The following is a 17,508-nucleotide window of genomic DNA, read 5'->3' on the forward strand; positions in this document are numbered from 1 at the left end:
CAATTCATATTTTTTTCTTCGAGGCTTGAATGTGAGATCTTCCACTTTGTTTCTTCTGCTGAGCATGTGTTTTGATCTTCCTTGTCACATAGTAACTTTCAATACTCAGAGGTTTCTGTTTTTCTATTCTTTGCTCATTTTCCCAGCCCATTAGTTGACTTTTAACTCTTTGTTCAGGTAGGGCTCTGCTTCCTGGGTGGAGGGTGAACTGTCCTAAGTTTCAGGGGTTTTGTGCAGCTGTTTTCAGAGATACTTCTAGGAACCTGTAAGTTTTCAGTTCTTCCAAGGTGGTATGATGTAAGGAAAGAAGTGTACCACTTTCCTGGTCTGTGCTCTGGTCTGTGAACATCCACTAGCCCTCTTTTCTGCCCTGAAACTGTGAGGAGAGCTCCCCCTCCACTGTGGCCACAAGCTCTGCAATGGTAGTGCTCTTCCCCACCTGGGACTGCCACCCAGGATCAAGCCCTGGATCCAAGTAAGGGAAAAAAAACCAGCAGAATTCTGCCCCGGGCTAGCAAAAAAACATCCCTGTAATTTCCTTCTGATTTGTTATTTGACACCCCCCACCTCTTTCTGGGCTCAGCTGTGGAAGAAGCCACTGCCAGTGCTGCCACTGATTCAGTCACTTACAAGGCCTCTGAAGGCAAATTCCTGGTTTGCTGGGCCGGATCTGGGCTGGTGTGGCCTATACTGTGCTGCACTCCTCTCTCACCCGGTGCAATAGACCTTTCCTGCCAAACTTCCAAGTTGTCTTGGGCTGGAAGTTTGTTTTCTCTGTCTTTTGGTGGGTTCTGTTGCTCTAGAATTTGTTTAGAGTCATTTTAAAAAAAGGTATTGGTGGTGTTTGGGAGAGCTCAAGTGAGTCCCTCCCTATACTCTACCATTGTGGCTCCACCATCTTGGCTCCACCTTGGCAAAGCCTGTTGATACCTATTTTGCTGCCATCTTCTCTCTCAAGAAGAATGTTCTTCAAAGTAAAGAATGAACAAGTATGGTTAAGAAGGCAATTAAGCCTGACAGAGTTGAAGAGATAAGAAATAACATCTGAGCCCTTTAACATGAGGTCAAGCCTACTGACAATCTGATCTCCACCACAACCTCCTCTCAGGTTGAATTTGGAGATTTGCCCTCCTTGCTAAACACACACTCATGGGCCAACAGAAATTTGATTGTTGACAGCCCATGACCTCCAACAAAATGAGCTGGACAAAAGCCTTCCCTATTCCCATTCTCCTTATGTAATTTAGTGCCAGTTTAGGGTCAGGGACAGAGTCTAAAACAAACAAAAAACAACATAATAACCTCTTGATTGCTAAACTAATCAGAGTTAATGGAAAAAAAATCCTGTTTGCCTACAAGGACTAAATGTTTATTGGCTGGGCATTCCCACCCCTTGTTTCTACCAATGATGATAAAAGTCTGCCATCTGAGCTGATACCTCTGAGAGTTGTAGGACCATCTGTCAGGAATGGATCCTTGGGGACTCACCTCTACTGCCCTACTGACTTGTGTTCTTTTGCTGATCTTTTTGTCTCTATGGAGACAAGGATTCAAAAGGAGGAAGCTTCCCCCAGGTCCCATTCCTCTTCCCATTATTGGCAACATCCTGCAATTGGATTTGAAGAACATGCCTGAATCGTTATCTAAGGTAAAGGGACTGGATCTGGGTTTTGGATCTGGCTGCTTGGGCTGTAGGAGGAGACACAAAGTTCAAATAGATAACTGAATCAAGACTCATGGTGATTTAGAATCCTATGTCATGGATGGTGTGAGTCAAGGGCTCTATGAGTGATATCTCCATTAGCAATGATGTTAGGCAAGCAATAGTTGTTTTGCCAAAACTTTGGTAACAGCAGAAGAAATTAAATTACAGAACCAAATATTGGCCCCTTGCAATGCAGCACACTAGGCTCTGTGAATACAAAGACAAAAACAAATCATTCAATTAATGAGAACTTCTTCATTAACTTCCATGTGCCAGGCACTGTGCCAGACAGAGGAGAGAAACATGTGGTTAATGCAACTCTCTCCTTGAAAAGAAAATAGTTCGGGGCAGGACCTGAGTTCAGATCCAGCATCAGACCAAACACTTCACACTTACTAGCTGTGTGACCCAGGGCAAGTCCCTTAACCCCAATTGCTTAAAAAAAAGAAAGAAAGAAAAGACAAAAAAAGAAAAGAAATAGTTCCTGTCCTCCAGGAGCTTATGTTTTACTAGAGGGATACAAAAAATTCATAGATAACCAAGTAGAAGGTAACTAGAGGACAGATAAAGCATTTGTAAGTGGGGCAGTCAAAAAGTTTCAAGTAGGAGAGAACTCCTGAGCAGGATGCTGAGGGAAGTAACAGATTCTTATTGGAAGAGAGAATGGGAATAAATTCCAGGCATGGTAGACAGTCTGGGCAAAGGCAAGGAGGTTGGAGATAATATAGATAAGAGAGGACATGGCAAGAATGTGAAGTGTGGGATGAGGGGCCATACAAAATCAATTTAGACAATTGGGTTGGAGGCAGCTGTGGAGGCATTTAAGTGCCAAGTCAGGGAGGCAGTAGGAAGCCCCTGCAGACTTTTGAGTAGAGGAATGGCACATTCAGAACTGTGCCACAGGAATAGTAAGTTGTTAGTTGTGCAGATTATTCATTGCAAAGGAGAAATACTAGAAGCAGAGGATTGAACTTGGAAGCCATTGAAAGAATGGATAAAATATCATTTATGAAGTACCTACTATGTGCTCACTATTGTGGAGACAATATAGAGTAAGATATTTTAGATGCATGTCAGTTGCAAAGGCGTTGTGCTTCTTAGGGAAAATTAACAAATTAGTCAGTTGTTTAGTAACTGGTAGTGGTGATGGTGAGGAAGGTGGGGCCCTTCTCTACAGTGACTGCTCCTCATTGAAAGGATGAGTGTTTGGCCTGGACTGAAAGCAGAGCCTAGGTGTAAGGGCAGGAGTCATTGACATGAAAAGGTCAATTACAAAGGCTCTTGAGTAATGGTCCTGGGTCATTTCAGTTATTTTCCAAGGGAATTTGGTGGTAGTTTGATTTTTTCTTTCTTCCCATTCCTTTTTCTCTTTCCCTCAGGGTGATTTATTAGAGTGACTAGTTTGAGTGTCTGTATCACAAGTTTACTACAGTAGTGTAAAGAAGGGGAAGGGGATGAGGGTCTTAACTAGTTTAATGGACAAGTGAGGAGGCAAGATGGAATAGGTGTGGGAGACATGAAGATGAATTCTACCAGACTTGACCATAGCTAATTGGACATAAGTAAGAATGAAAAGTCAAATATAAATCCATGGCCTTAAATCAGGGTTGATGTAGGTTCCTCTAAGAGAAGTCTGCCTCTTGGGGTCCCTGAAGGGAAATGGGTAAGTTTGGAGGAAAGGGTAGTTTTAGGGGAAAACAAATGAGTTGTGTTGTGGACATATTAAGTTTGCAATGCCAATAGGACATCCAGGTTGAGAAATCCATTTCTAAGCAGTTGGCTATGTGGAGTTGAAAAGTGGTCATATGAATGTGGGAATCTTCTGCTTATAAATAATCATTGAAGCCGGAAGTGCTATGATCACCCAGTTAGAAATTGTAATAGCCTCTTGCCTGCGTACATGAACTCATGCATATGGCATGTTATGAAGCAGTTGTGAGGAGAAATTCTCACTTTCTAAAGTTTCACACTGAATTCATCCTGTTTCTTGGCATTTTCACAGCTGGCTGAAAAATATGGCCCCATCTATACTCTTCATATTGGAACCCGCGTGTTGTGGTGCTACATGGATATAACATTATGAAGGAAGCTCTAATTGATCATGGAGATAATTTTATGGATAGAGGAATCTTACCAATGTTTGGAGATGTAGCCAAAGGACATGGTAAGTTTAGTTTTCTGAAAAGAGTCACAGAAAAGCAAAATGTATGGCAAAGTATCTCCAGTAGAACGTCCTCCTCTGGAACATAGTTACTGGTTTCATTTTAATTGTTCTATTCTCAGTACCTAGCAGAAGACCTTCATGTAGTAGGTACCTGGTACCTGCCATTCTGTCATTGTATTTTAGTTTGAAGTGAATAAAATTAAACTTGATCAATGAACTAAGCCAGAAACTCCATAGCCATCATACACACTGTGCCCTCCCCTTCCAATGTAAGAATAACCAATGTCCTCTTCTCTTCTACCTAGGACTTATTTTCAGTCGCGGAGAGAGGTGGAAACAACACCGCAGATTTACCCTGACGACCCTAAGGAACTTTGGGATGGGGAAGAGAAGCGTTGAAGAGCGAGTTCAAGAAGAAGCCCAATGCCTGGTGGAGGAGCTCAGGAAAACAAAGGGTTGGTTTTCAGTTCTTTCTTCCTGGGCATGTAGGGTCCAACTGCTCACCTACTCCCAGTCCTAAATGCTATTTGCTTTGGGAATCATTTTAAAAGTCTCTGCCTTCATCTACTTACCAGATAATAACTCTGCCGGTCAGAAAACTCCCTTCTTTTTTTGTGCTCAGGCATTATAAGTTTATCTAGCCTCCCTATAAGTAAAGACATCGTCCAGGAGAATAATATTCATTAGCCTTTAAAGAACTAAGCACCCTATCTAAGTATGATGCCCATATCCCATCTGATTGGAAACATTTCTATTAAAGTTGCTTTTTCCCCCTTTGGTAACTTGTCTCCACATTAGGTCAGCCCACTGATCCCACCTTCATCCTTAGCTGTGCACCATGCAATGTGATCTGCTCTATCCTCTTCCGTGACCGATTCAAGTACAATGATGAGAAATTTCTCCATCTGATGAACTTGTTAAATGAAAACTTCCGCCTCGTTAACGAACCATGGATACAGGTAAGGCCAGAACTCTCTTCTTATTCTGTGGTTGTTTGCTGAGTTTCAGCAACAAGATCAATATACCATAGCCTCTCATCTCTTAGCCAAGGTCCCAACGCTCATGAGAACACACACACACACATTCACACACACACATGTCACTCAAGGACAATAACATCATGCAATATCTTTGGCTCTCACATAATCTATTAGGTAGATATCCTGTTCCTAGTTGGCACCTGCACTAGATGTAGATCATTAAAATTGAAGTTATATGGAGAAGTGTTTGACTGGCGCCTGGGGTATCTCTTCACAGATGTGACCAAGTAAAAGAGTTATCAAAAAGAACCTGCCCAGGATATCCAGGAGAGAATAGGAAGGGCAAGCCACTTAGATGAGTAACCTACACTGATTCTGGTGGTGATCTGGCTCTGCCTCTACAATGGATGGACATGTAGGATGAAAACCTTCATCCACTGAAGCCAGAACTGAAGATCCTCATCCAGCTGAAAAACAAGCTTTCTTTTCCTTTGCCTATGTTCTGTTCCATTTACATTCTGGAATATGTACTTACAGTCTGGAATAGGTACTCTAGCTAAACCCTTCTGTGGTAGAACGTAAATTTTTTGAGGATGAAGACTGCTTCATTGTTGTCTATAGCACCATAGCCTAGGACTTGGTTCATAGTGAGTACGGAAAAAATGCTTGATGCATTTTATTAACTTAACGTGAATTGAACTGAATTAATTGGATACCTTGGTGCCTGTTTATCTTCTTTTTTTTTTTCAGTTGGCCATTCGAAGGCAAGTAGATTTCCCCTTAACTCAAATATGAGCTTCTTTTGAACAACGACAAAATATTATGCCATCTGGTCACCTCAGTGGGTAGCACAGCACCAGATAGATTAGTTTTGAGATATTTGACAACTTAAGGTTAGATTTGAGAGGATTTATGAACCTCTTGACAAGGTGGGGATTTGTTTTGCCTCATTATGTGTATTTTCTTGGATGGTTTTGTTTTTCTTTTTTGTTTGTACCAATGTGCAGTGAAGATGAGAGAGAAAATATATTTTGTCAATGAAAAATTTAATTAAATTTAAAAAAGAAATGGAATCTCTAATTTATAATGAGAGATTTTAAATAGTTTCTTCATGACAGTAAATTCACATGTGTTTGTTTTGGTTTGGGGTGTGTGTATGCAGCTCTACAACTTTTTACCAGCATTCAGAGCATACCTCCCTGGAGAACACAAAAGAATTTTAAAAATTAATGAGGAACTTAAAGATTTCATTTTGGAAAGAGTGAAAGAGCATCAGAAGGTCCTGGACCCCAACAACCCTCAGGACTACATTGACTGCTACCTCTCCAAAATGCAGCAGGTAAGATGCATGGGGGAAGCACCTTACTTGTTGAGTAAGGCTGATATTCCAAGGATTCTTACAGGCCACAAGCACAGAAAGGGACATGAGAGAGAACCTCAAAGTACCCACATCCCCCAAGGATGCCACTGGCTTTCTAGTAACTGGTCTTTGGTCTGCTCGTATCCCTTATCTGAAGTCTGGATGGAAAAATGAGATTGGAAGAGTTCTGCTTTTCTGGGTGATGAGCTGGTGATCTGGACTTTCCTGTTTGGAAGGGGATATTGTATTGGAGAGTGATAATAGGAATCAACTAATAAATATTTACCAAGCAACTACTATATGCCAGGCACTCCGCTTAGTGCCAAAGACACAAAAGAGGCAAAAGACAGCCCCTGCCCTCAAAGAGTTCACAGTCTTATGGGGGAGATTATATGTAAACAAATGTATACAAAGTAAGCTCTAAACAGGAGAAATGGGATGCAGAGCAGGGCTTGGAGTCAAAAAGACTTGAGTTCAAAGCCAAATTCAGACACTTCTTAGCTGTGTAATCCTGGGTAAGTCATAATCCTCATTTGTAAAATGGGGATAATAGCATTTGTCTCCCAGAATGGTCATGACGATAATTTTTAAAGGACGTGGTGAACTTTTAAACATTATATAATACTAGCTCAAAATCTAGCTATAATTTTCTCTCATAAAATCACTCAAAATTAATTAATTTCAGGAAGGGAACAGTATTAATTTTGCCTCACAGAAAAATGAAGATGATACAAAAGCCTCCCAGAAACCCACAAACCTATTCAGAAAACAAATAAAGCACTTACGGTATCTCATAATCTCCCCAGCTCAGAGTTGTCATCAGGACATCAGCCCAACATTCTAGTTAATCCTTAACTGTCCTCCAGTCCTACATGGTTCCACTCAGACTGATACAGGAAGCTAGGTTGTGGTATGGATAGAGTGCCAAGCCTGAAGTCAAAAGACTTGTGTTCAAATCTGGAGTCAGACATGGTATAGTATAGTATAGTATAGTATAGTATAGTATAGTATAGTATAGTATAGTATAGTATAGTATAGTATAGTATAGTATAGTATAGTATATTATATTATAGTATAGCAAAGCATAGTATAGTATAGTATAGTATAGTATAGTATAATACAGTATAGTATTAATATAATATAAAATAGTATAGTATAGTATAGTATAATATAGTATAGTATTAATATAATATAATATAATATAATATAATATAATATAATATAATATAATATAATATAATATAAATATATAATATAATATAATATAATATAATATAATATAAATAATATAATATATAATATAATATAATATAATATAATATAATATAATATAATATAATATAATATAATATAATATAATATAATATAATATAATATAATGTAATATAATACGATACAATACGATACAATACGATACAATACGATACAGTACGATACAGTACGATACAATACCAAATAATATCATATAATATCATATAATATCACATAATATCACATAATATCACATAATATCACATAATATCACATAATATCACATAATATCACATAATATCACATAATATCACATAATATCACATAATATCATATAATATCATGTAATATAATATAGTATAGTGTATAGTATAACTCTGAGCAAGTCACTTAACCTCTGTCTTCCTTCATTTCTTCAGTTGCAAGATGAATATAATAATATCGACCCCTATGGTCATAGTAAAGATCAAATGAAATACTATTTGTAAGGTGCTTAGCACATTTAGATGCTTCATAAATACTTCTTTCCTGCCTTCCTTTAGAGTGTAAATCAGGGGTGTGGAGCCTGCGGCCTTTAGGCCACATGTGGCCTTCTAATTTTACAGAACAAATCTAAAATTTGGATTCAGTGAAAAGGCCACACTTAAGGATCTAGAAGGCTACATGTGGCCTGACATCTGCAGGCTCCCCATCCCTGCAATCAATAAATTAAACAGCCCCTAGAAGGAAAACTGGGTTTGGGAGCATTAAACAATGTGGAAGAAGATCTTTCTTGATTGTCCAAGTAAGTCATGAGAATTCAGGGCTGGAGGTGGGGAGGAGAGTAAATGTGTTCTCTCCCCCAACACCATCATGGCAGTGTCATGAACTCTTTCCTCTCTGTATTAACATCATAACCACCTTAGTTCAGATCACCAGCATCTCTTACCCAGACAGTGACAATTCTCTCCTACCAGCTCTCCAAGCATCCAGACCCTCAATCCATTCTTCACAAATCTGCCAAGTAAACATGCATAAAGTGCAAGACTCTCTGGGTTATTCCCATGATAGGAAGCTTCAGGGCTCCTAAGAGAAAATACTAACTCATGTATTTGGCATTTAAAGCCCTTCACAATTTGGCTGCAGCCTCTCTTTTAGGCTGCTTACACATTCTTCCCTCTCACAGCCTCCCTCTGTGCCCCAGCCAAGCTGCCCTGCTTGTTCTTCTTTGTACACAATATTCCATGTTTTGCCTCTTTACCTTTATACAGTCTGGCCACCCTCCCTGGAATGCTCTCACTCTCTTTCCTCAACTCTTAGCAGCCCTAATATCCGTTCACACTCAGCTGCTACCTCTTTCAAGTAGCTTTCTCTTATTCTTCCTGTTGTTAATATCCCACCCCCAAATATTCGTGCATTTATTTTCCATGGATCCCATGTGTACTTATATTTATATGTATTGTATTCCTTCAGTAGAATCGAAACTCCCAGAGGGTAGGGGCTGTCTTAGTTTTATCCTTTGCTTTTATATCTCCATTACCTGGCATTCTGCTTGGCACAGAAAATACATTTTATACTTCCTTGTTGATTGACTGATTTCATATACTGACAAAAATGTTAAACACTACAGAACCAGGCGTACATCATTGAACTGTTCACTAGAGACTTTCTTTCAGGTTGAAATGAAGGTATTCTTAAGAACTTTTTAACACCCTCCTTCCATATATTGCCACTCTGTTTCTATTGCCTCTGCAATTTTCAGTTTTTTTCCAGGGGCGCTGGGCCAATGGGAGATTTTTTAAAAATAGTGTTAAGCTGACATACAAGCATGAGAGTATTGATTCCATTGCTTTATCTTTTCTCATTAATTTATTTACTTTATGCTTGTCTGGTTTGAAGTTTTGCAGGTCAAATAATTGACTCATGTTGAGTTTCTGTTTTTTAGGAAATGCCTGAAACCCACCCTTTTTTCTTGAAGTCTGTCTTCTTTTACCAAATATTTATTTTCTCCCACCCAATGAAAAAAGACAAATAATAACCTTCTTAACAAACAAGCATAGTCAAGAAAAATACATTTCTGTATTGGCCATGTGCAAAAATGTGTCCCTTTCTACATACTAGTCCATGAATTCTCTCTCAGAAGGCAGGTACCATACTTCATCATTAGTCCTCTGTGCTCATGTTTGCTAGTTGAACTGACATGAGTTCATAAATCTTTCAAAATTGTTCATTTTTACAAGATTGATGGCTGTAAGTCCATCTTATTTTATTCAGGATGAAGCTTGTATTTGCATTATTACTTATTTAATACTATAACTTGATCTGCTTTGATTTTAATATTATAGTTTCACCTCTGTAGGCCTCAAGTTCTTTGTCTTTAAAATGAATGTGCTAGGCCAGTTGATCTCCAAGATGCGTCCTAGCTATAAATCCTAGGAGCTTGCGTATTTCATAGAATTTCATAGAATCTGTGGGTTGGAAGGAGTCTTAGCAGCCACCTAATTTTAAGGGCTGTCCCACAAAAGGGTTAGAATTCCTTTGGTTCCTCATTTCCCAGAAGGCAGAACTCATAGCAGTCATTTGAAGTTACAGAGACACATTTAATCTCCACACAAGGGGATAATGTCCAAGATGTAATAAATTTCTTCATTAAGTAATAAATTCCCCATGTACGGAAATCTTCAACCTGGGGCTGGCTGACCACTTAAGGGAGATTTTGAAAAGGAAACTTCTGATCAGTTACAAATTGGCTGGTTGAATTTCCCTCTCCCTACAAAATTTGAAATTCTGTATTCTTTTGCCCCAAGACTTTTCTCTCAGTTCCCTGTTCTGAAAATCTGAAATCCTTTTTTTTTTTTTAAATAAAATGCTGTCCTGCTTTGTAGTAAAAGTATCTGCATGCGAGGTCTCTTAGCAGGTTATCAACTTTTTAAGTGAATTACTTTATCAGGTCCTCACCATGCCACATATATGATAGATAATAAATAGAGAGCTGAAAGGATCCAGGTCTCTCCTGTTACATATGAGGAAACTGAGGCCCAGAAAAATTAAATGACTTTCCCATGGACACAGACCCCTTAGCTGAGAATAAAATTTAATTCAGATCTTAATGATTCAAAGCCTAGTGCTCTATTCACTATGTCATGTTTCTGGATGGGAAGAAGGTTGCCTAGGAAAGGTAAGTCTGTGGATGAACAGGGGAAACCTAAGGGCATTAGGAAGGTTATTCTGTCTTAGAGTAGGGAAATGAAGGTGGGGGAGGGCTCCTAGGACAAACTTTAAGAACTTCACATGGTTACTAATGGCTTTCCCTGCTGTCTCTCATTACTTAATCTATTTTGTATCTCTCCTTTAGGAGAAAGATAATCCCCAGTCTGAATTTGACTTGGAAAATCTAAAAATGACAGGAAGAGATTTATTTAGTGCAGGAACAGTGACAACGCACAGCACCGTAAGATATGGCCTGCTGCTCATTCTGAAACATCCTGAGGTCCAAGGTAAAGTACACGAATTGCCATGCTTTCAGACCAGGCTTGCTTTCCCATCCCTGCAGCTTGCTCAGGATCAGGCCTCTGCTTTCCCCCTATTGGATTTGCATGACTTCCTCACAGATCAGCAACAGGTCAGACAGTAGCATATTGAAGAAAACAGGACCCTTGAACAAGACCTGTTTGTTATTTAAGCATGTGGCAGTGTATTATGGGGAATTCAATTCACTTTAAACAGCAAATATAAAGCTCCCACTGTGCACCCTCAGTTCTATGCTTAGCATATAAAGACTCAAATGAAACACCCCTTTCCTCAAATGGCTTGCCTTCTGCCAGGCGTAGTACTGCTGGATCTAAGGAGGCAGAAGTAGGAACCATAGGTAGACCTTACAAATTGACAAATGGAGACTTCATGTAAGGAAAGACTTACCAACTATTAAAATTCTCCAGAAGTCCATTCAGCTGCGCAGGAAATAGTGAGTTCTTGCTTACTAGAGATTCTCAAGCAAAGGCTGGTTGACCCTTTGTTCAGTCCATTAGAGTCAGGATTCCTGTTCAGCTATGGATGGCACTAGGTGAAAACATGTCACCTGTAATGCTGAGATTCTATGCCTCAGCAGCTCAGGGTATTGAGACAGGAGCTGAGATACACAGCTGGTGAATGGTTTAAATCAAGATGATAATGCCATCACCAGCACTATCAAATTCAAATGAAGGCATCGACTTTCTTTGACAACAAAAGCTGGCATAATAATCATAAAGAATGTGAGGTGTTACAAATAAGTTAACATGTAATTTCATTTCATGCCTGCTAAGGGAGGTGCAGTTTTTAATCTCCATTTTATAAATCATACGATAATAGGGTTAGAGGAGTAAGGAACCTTAGAAGACAGATAATTCATGATCCTCATTTTTCAGACAAACAAAATGAGGCTTACATAGATTTAATGACTTGCCTGAATTTACACAGGTAGTGTCTAAAGAGAAATGTAAACACAATTCTTTCTGACTCCCATCCAGTAAATCATGGAAGTTTATCCTATTGCTATTACAGAAGCCTTTGTATCCTTGACTGAGTAGGAGGAGGACACTGAGCCCATGTGAGAATCATCTTAGGTCATAACAACGGGCAGATATTCCAAACAGGCTCAGTTGAGAATTCCCAGGAGAGTGGAACATTGAGTGGTGATTTGTATTTTTTGTCTCTGCAGCAAAAATTCATGAGGAAATTGAACGTGTGATTGGACATAATCGACTTCCTTCCATAAAGGACAGACAAGATATGCCCTATATGGATGCTGTGGTGCATGAAGTGCAAAGATTCATTGACCTCGTACCTCTCAACGTACCCCATGCAGTGAACCAGGACATCCATTTCCAAGAATATATCCTCCCCAAAGTTGGTAGTCTTGGGAGAATGGGATGTTAAACATTATGTATTCCAATGATCTCATCATGGACATGAGAAAAAGGAGTCCCATTGTCATGATCTCACTTAAAGTTCTCCTTGAGGCAGTGCTTTATTACATACAGCCTACTTGCATGTGGTGCTAAATGAAGAATAAGAGAAAAGTGTGCCCTTATCTCTGTTCTTCCTGCTTCTCATTCACCACAGTAATGCTCTGGAAAGAAAATGTACAGGGAACGTAGCAGGGTGAGGTTGCTCAAGAGAAATGTTTTTGTCCTTTTCTCTTACTAGGCAGTGAAGCAGAATGTATACATACTATTATCTGTCCCATTGTGTAGATAGGGACATTGAGTCTCAGGTGTAATGGCTTCCCTAAGATCATTTAAGTGTTGGAGCTGAGACTTGAACCTAGGTCTTTAGACTCTAAAATACTGCTTTCTGGGGTTGCTAAATAAACAGTGAATGAATTAAAATGAATTAGATTGAAGTTTCCTAGCAATGGCTGAGCAAAACTATTCTCCCTCAAGGAAAAGTGAAGGGAGCATCACACCTAACTTCACATTTAATGTACCCCACTGAGGCATTGTTCAGTTGAAATCATGAAGGCTTCAGTAAGAACTTACTACGTGAAATTTGCTAGGCCAAATGCTATTGAAACAAGGCGAGAATAGAAGGGTTTTTGACCACTGAAGACTTTAGCTTGTGCAGGAGGGAGCTGAGTTTGGAACCAGGAAAGTCAGCCTAAAGTATTATTTCTTTCCTTCAGACCCAAGCTGTGATTTGATTGGCAAAGTGGCTTCTTGCTGAAGAAACTCCCTCAGAAGGTAGCCTGGTCTGCCCCTAGAGTACTTAAGCATTGCCTGGGGCACTGGCCATTCACATGTTCTGCCCAGAGTCCCACAGGCAGCAGGTGCACACATGATGTATAGACCAAAGAAATGAGGGTAGGGAGAGCACAAACAGCTTAGCACCTCAGCCAAGGTTTCCTGTAAGACGGGTTACCCAAGCCAATCCTTGAAGAAAGCTGGGGAATCTAAAAGGCTGAAGTGAGCAAGGAGTGGCTTCCAGGTATGGGACATGGTCACTATAAAGTCATGAAGACCACAGAGGGAGCTTTGTGGATGGGGAACAGCAGGTGGACTAGTTCAGCTGGAGCCCCAAGGAAGGCTTGATGGGGACAATAATGGGGACATCACTCTGGAAAGCTAGACTGGGGCTAAGCAGATTCTTAATGGTGTGACATCTCATGCACATGCAAAGAAGTATGCATTTTGTACTAGAGAACATAGTGAGTCTCTGAAGATTCTTGGGACTAGACTACAAAGGATATTCGTAATGATACCTGACTCTCCTCTGGAATTTCTTCCCTTTAGGGCACAACAATATTCCCACTGCTCACCCCAGTGTTGCATGACAAGAAAGAGTTTCCCAAGGCTGACCAGTTTGACCCACAGCACTTCCTGGATGAGAACGGGAAATTCAAGAAAAGTGACCACTTCATGCCTTTTTCTATTGGTAAAAAGAAACCCTTCTCATCTCTACCTCTCACCCTAAAAGGAGAATCCTATTCTCTCTCCCACTCTCCTCTGGCTGAGCCTTCTCCTGGCAGTTCTTCTGAAGACACATAGCCCACTCTGACATGACATACACTGTCTTTTCTAGTATTCCCATGACCTGGCTTTTTCTCAGAGCCCTGAATAGATGAGAGCCTCTTGCCTGGCTCACCTGCCCTCTAATTCCATTGCAAGATCCACTACACAAGGGTTACTGTGAGAAGAATGTTGTGAAGAAGGAATTCCTTCCTTCTCCTTATGGCCATTAATGGTTGAATTATAACTAATAATAATAGTTCTCACCATTTGTGCCCATATACTTATTTCTCTTTTACTCCTTTTCCCATTATTGTGCTGGATCAGCAAGTCTGTTTCACTCTGGCTGACTGTGATATTCCATGAAGATTACTAAGCAGAATTCCGTTTCTTTCTAGGAAAACGGTCTTGTGCTGGAGAGGGCCTGGCGAAGATGGAGGTGTTTTTGTTCCTTACCACCATTCTACAGAACTTCACTCTCAAACCAGTTGGAGATCCAAATGAAATTAGAGTAAAGCCCAATTATGTTGGATTCAGCACCGTTCCACCACAGTACCAACTGTGCTTTCTTCCTCACTGAGAAGAACACAAAGTTGATTTGGTGAATTAGCAAGCTGGTTCATCTTCTGTACTGAATACTCTCATGTGTTTTTCTGGAATCCCTTTGAGGGAAAGAAAAATTCCCACATCTTGATTAAAATGAGTTTTAAATTTCAGAGACATGACAGCCTTGTTGAGTATCTTGTATGTCATTATATGCTGGGCTGCATTATAGACATTCATGTGCAACCCTTGAACCAATACCTCCAGGCAAATCCTCAATTCTAGATTTAGGGTGTGGAGGAAGATCTGTAAAATATCCCCCTCCAAACCATATTTGTTTGTACTTTTCTTTTCATGTTTCCTTCCAGATGATCCTATTTTTTATTATATAGCTCTTGTTTGTGAATTTGGGGGAGAATGAACAGGGCTATGTTGCTAACAACTCCAGACATGCAGATATGTGTTTTTCCTTCCATACACTGAGGATTCATGACTTCAAAGAAAATGTGGTAACAGGGAAGGATTCCTGGCTTTGGGGCAGAGGACCTGAGATCAATCCTGCCCCTAATGATAACAACTTGTGTGGCTTGGGCAAGTCACTTCACCATTTGTTCTCACAACAGATTCTTCACCTCTACAATGAATGGGTTGGATTAGGTAGGCTCAGAATTCCCTAATGAGTCTCCATCTATGATACTTTGATCAGTGGGGTGAGTCCATTCATCAGTGCTTTAGGTCCTTACTGCATTTCTCATTTCACTTTCCTCCTTTCAGCACTGAGCCAGTTCTAACTCAACTTGCTCTCCACTTTCAAATCCCACATCCCTTTGTCCCATGGAACATGCACTACTTTACTGAAAACTAGCAAGAAATTATTGCTACCACTTGCCTTCTCTGTTATTATAACCTTGCAAGTGAACACAGATCTCTGCCCCAACTGACTACCCTCTCCCTTCAGTATCTATTCTAAGATTACTCTTCTTTACTGGGGCCTCTCCTTTCATCTCACTCCTTCCCTCTCACCATAACACTGAACTTAATACATCACTAAGAAAATTGAGATTATGTATTGCTAATTTATTCTTTTCTAAAATTCTTTATTCTTAGTCATCTCTCCACCATCACACACAAACTTTCTTCCTTTTGTTCTAATATGGCAGAGGAACTGGAAAGAAAAAACAAGAAGGTAGCATCTCTTTTTCTAACCACTCACCCCACTACTTTGGCCCTTGCTCTCACCTCCCCTCTCTCTGCTGAGATGTTTCACCTCTAACCTCCCCTGTCTTTCCCTAATTTTCAATATTCTTAAATCCATTGATTCCTATCCTATTGCTTACTGTAAAATGCACTTCTCCCTCATCCTTAAAACAAAACTAATCAAAAAAAATCTCATTCCCAGAGATTCCCTGGCTGACTCTTTCTGCCTATATTTTACTCAGAACTTTTGTAACTTTGAAAAGACAAAGTATGCCTTTTTGAACATCTGCTGAGTCAACAATAGATTTGCTTCCACTTTTGGAGGCTCAGGATATCTGAGTCCTGCATGACTGGCTTTTCATCTTAGAGGCACAAGAGTGCTGAGTCACACATGGCCAGCAGCAAAGCCACCTGGGAATCCCTCTACATGCTCTGTTCAGTCTCAATTATATTGCCTTCATCTCTCTTTCTTCCTTTCCATGGCCAAACTCCTAGAAAAACTATCTACCTATTGGCCACTTTTTCACCTCTTTATGACCCCTTTTGGGCTTTTCTTGGACAAGATCCTCGAGCAGTCTGCCATTTCCTTCTTCAGCTTATTTAGTAGATGAGGAACTGAATCAAACAGGGTTAAGTGACTTGCCCAGGGTCACACAGTTAGTAAGTGTCTGAAGCCGATTTGAACTCAGAAGGAGTCTTCCTGATTCCAAGCCCAGTCATCTGTACAACTATATACCTAGGTACAAAGGTAAATAACAGTGAGTAATCAGAAGGGACCATACAAGGATACAGTATTTACATCTCACCTGTAGCCCCCAAGAAGCTGTAGTATGTGCTATGGCCAAATCCTGCTAAAACCATCTTGGCTGACCAGCTAAATCAAGTTGAGGGTAAGTGACAGGCCTGAAACCCATTTGTGACTTAGGGGATGTCAACCTAAAGCATATAGCGACTTCCCCTTGTTGGAATGAGTGGATGAAAACAATGTATTCCAATGGCCATGAAGGCAGCTGGATCTTAGTCAGACATCAAAGCTGCCAAGGCCATTTAATATATCCTGTGCCATCACCAGTCTTCCTGACTTTTATCTTGCCCCAAACTTTTGCTGAAAGAGAGAGTGAAGCTGACCCCTTCATTTAAATATAATTCATGAATAATTCAAGACATCACCCCAAGATGTCATTGGTCCTCTTCCAAAAGGAAGGATGAACAATACTTTACATGCTAAGAGGGAAAGATGCTGTAAGTCTCCTCTAACTCCTAATGCACTGAAAGGTCATAGAGGCTATTAAAGAAATGGAGGGCTTGAAAGTGTTTTTGTTATGTATTGATGACCACCAAGAAGAAAGAAAAAAGAGGGAAAGAGCAATACTCTAGGGAAAAAAGTGAGAGACTGATTGGGAATGCTTTATCTCACATAACTGAAGTGGGCAAAATAGAAGGTTTTATAGAAATGAGGAAAGAGTTTGGACTTCTGGACTGTGGTTTAAACTTGAAGGATGACAAGCTCCTGATTTAGGGAGAACATTCACCTCACATGGGCTAGTAAGGGGGTATATGACTGGAGTCTTTGAAATCTTTTTTAAAAGGGCTTTAAGTTGAAAAGGAAAAGGTTGTGGGGAAAGAAACCTACCTATGTGGTTTTCATATGCATTTTAAGTATAATGGGTAGCTACAGTGTGGGAAGAATAGTAGCAAAATACACCTTGACATTGACAGCAGGCCAAGTCTGTGGAAAGATCCCCCAACAAATTTCATGGCCTCAGATCTCTAAAAACTAGTTCACAAAGTATTTGGAGCAGGCAAGGGGAATTTTTGATTCTCCAGGATGGAGGGAAATTTGA

General features: G+C 40.0%; 1 pseudogene across 1 annotated transcript; it reads left to right on the forward strand.

The window, feature by feature from the left end:
* The first annotated feature begins 1,422 nt into the window (after positions 1 to 1,422).
* Positions 1,423 to 14,640, forward strand: LOC110204136 (cytochrome P450 2C23-like; annotated as a pseudogene). The gene is made up of 9 exons (XR_013484170.1): positions 1,423 to 1,648; positions 3,708 to 3,869; positions 4,175 to 4,324; positions 4,668 to 4,828; positions 6,012 to 6,188; positions 10,795 to 10,936; positions 12,139 to 12,326; positions 13,709 to 13,850; positions 14,323 to 14,640. The product of XR_013484170.1 is annotated as a cytochrome P450 2C23-like (transcript).
* Positions 14,641 to 17,508: the final 2,868 nt, after the last annotated feature.

This window comes from Phascolarctos cinereus, unplaced genomic scaffold (genome assembly GCF_003287225.1).
Source record: "Phascolarctos cinereus isolate Bilbo 61053 unplaced genomic scaffold, phaCin_HiC Scaffold_116;HRSCAF=667, whole genome shotgun sequence".
NCBI classification, from domain to species: domain Eukaryota; kingdom Metazoa; phylum Chordata; class Mammalia; order Diprotodontia; family Phascolarctidae; genus Phascolarctos; species Phascolarctos cinereus.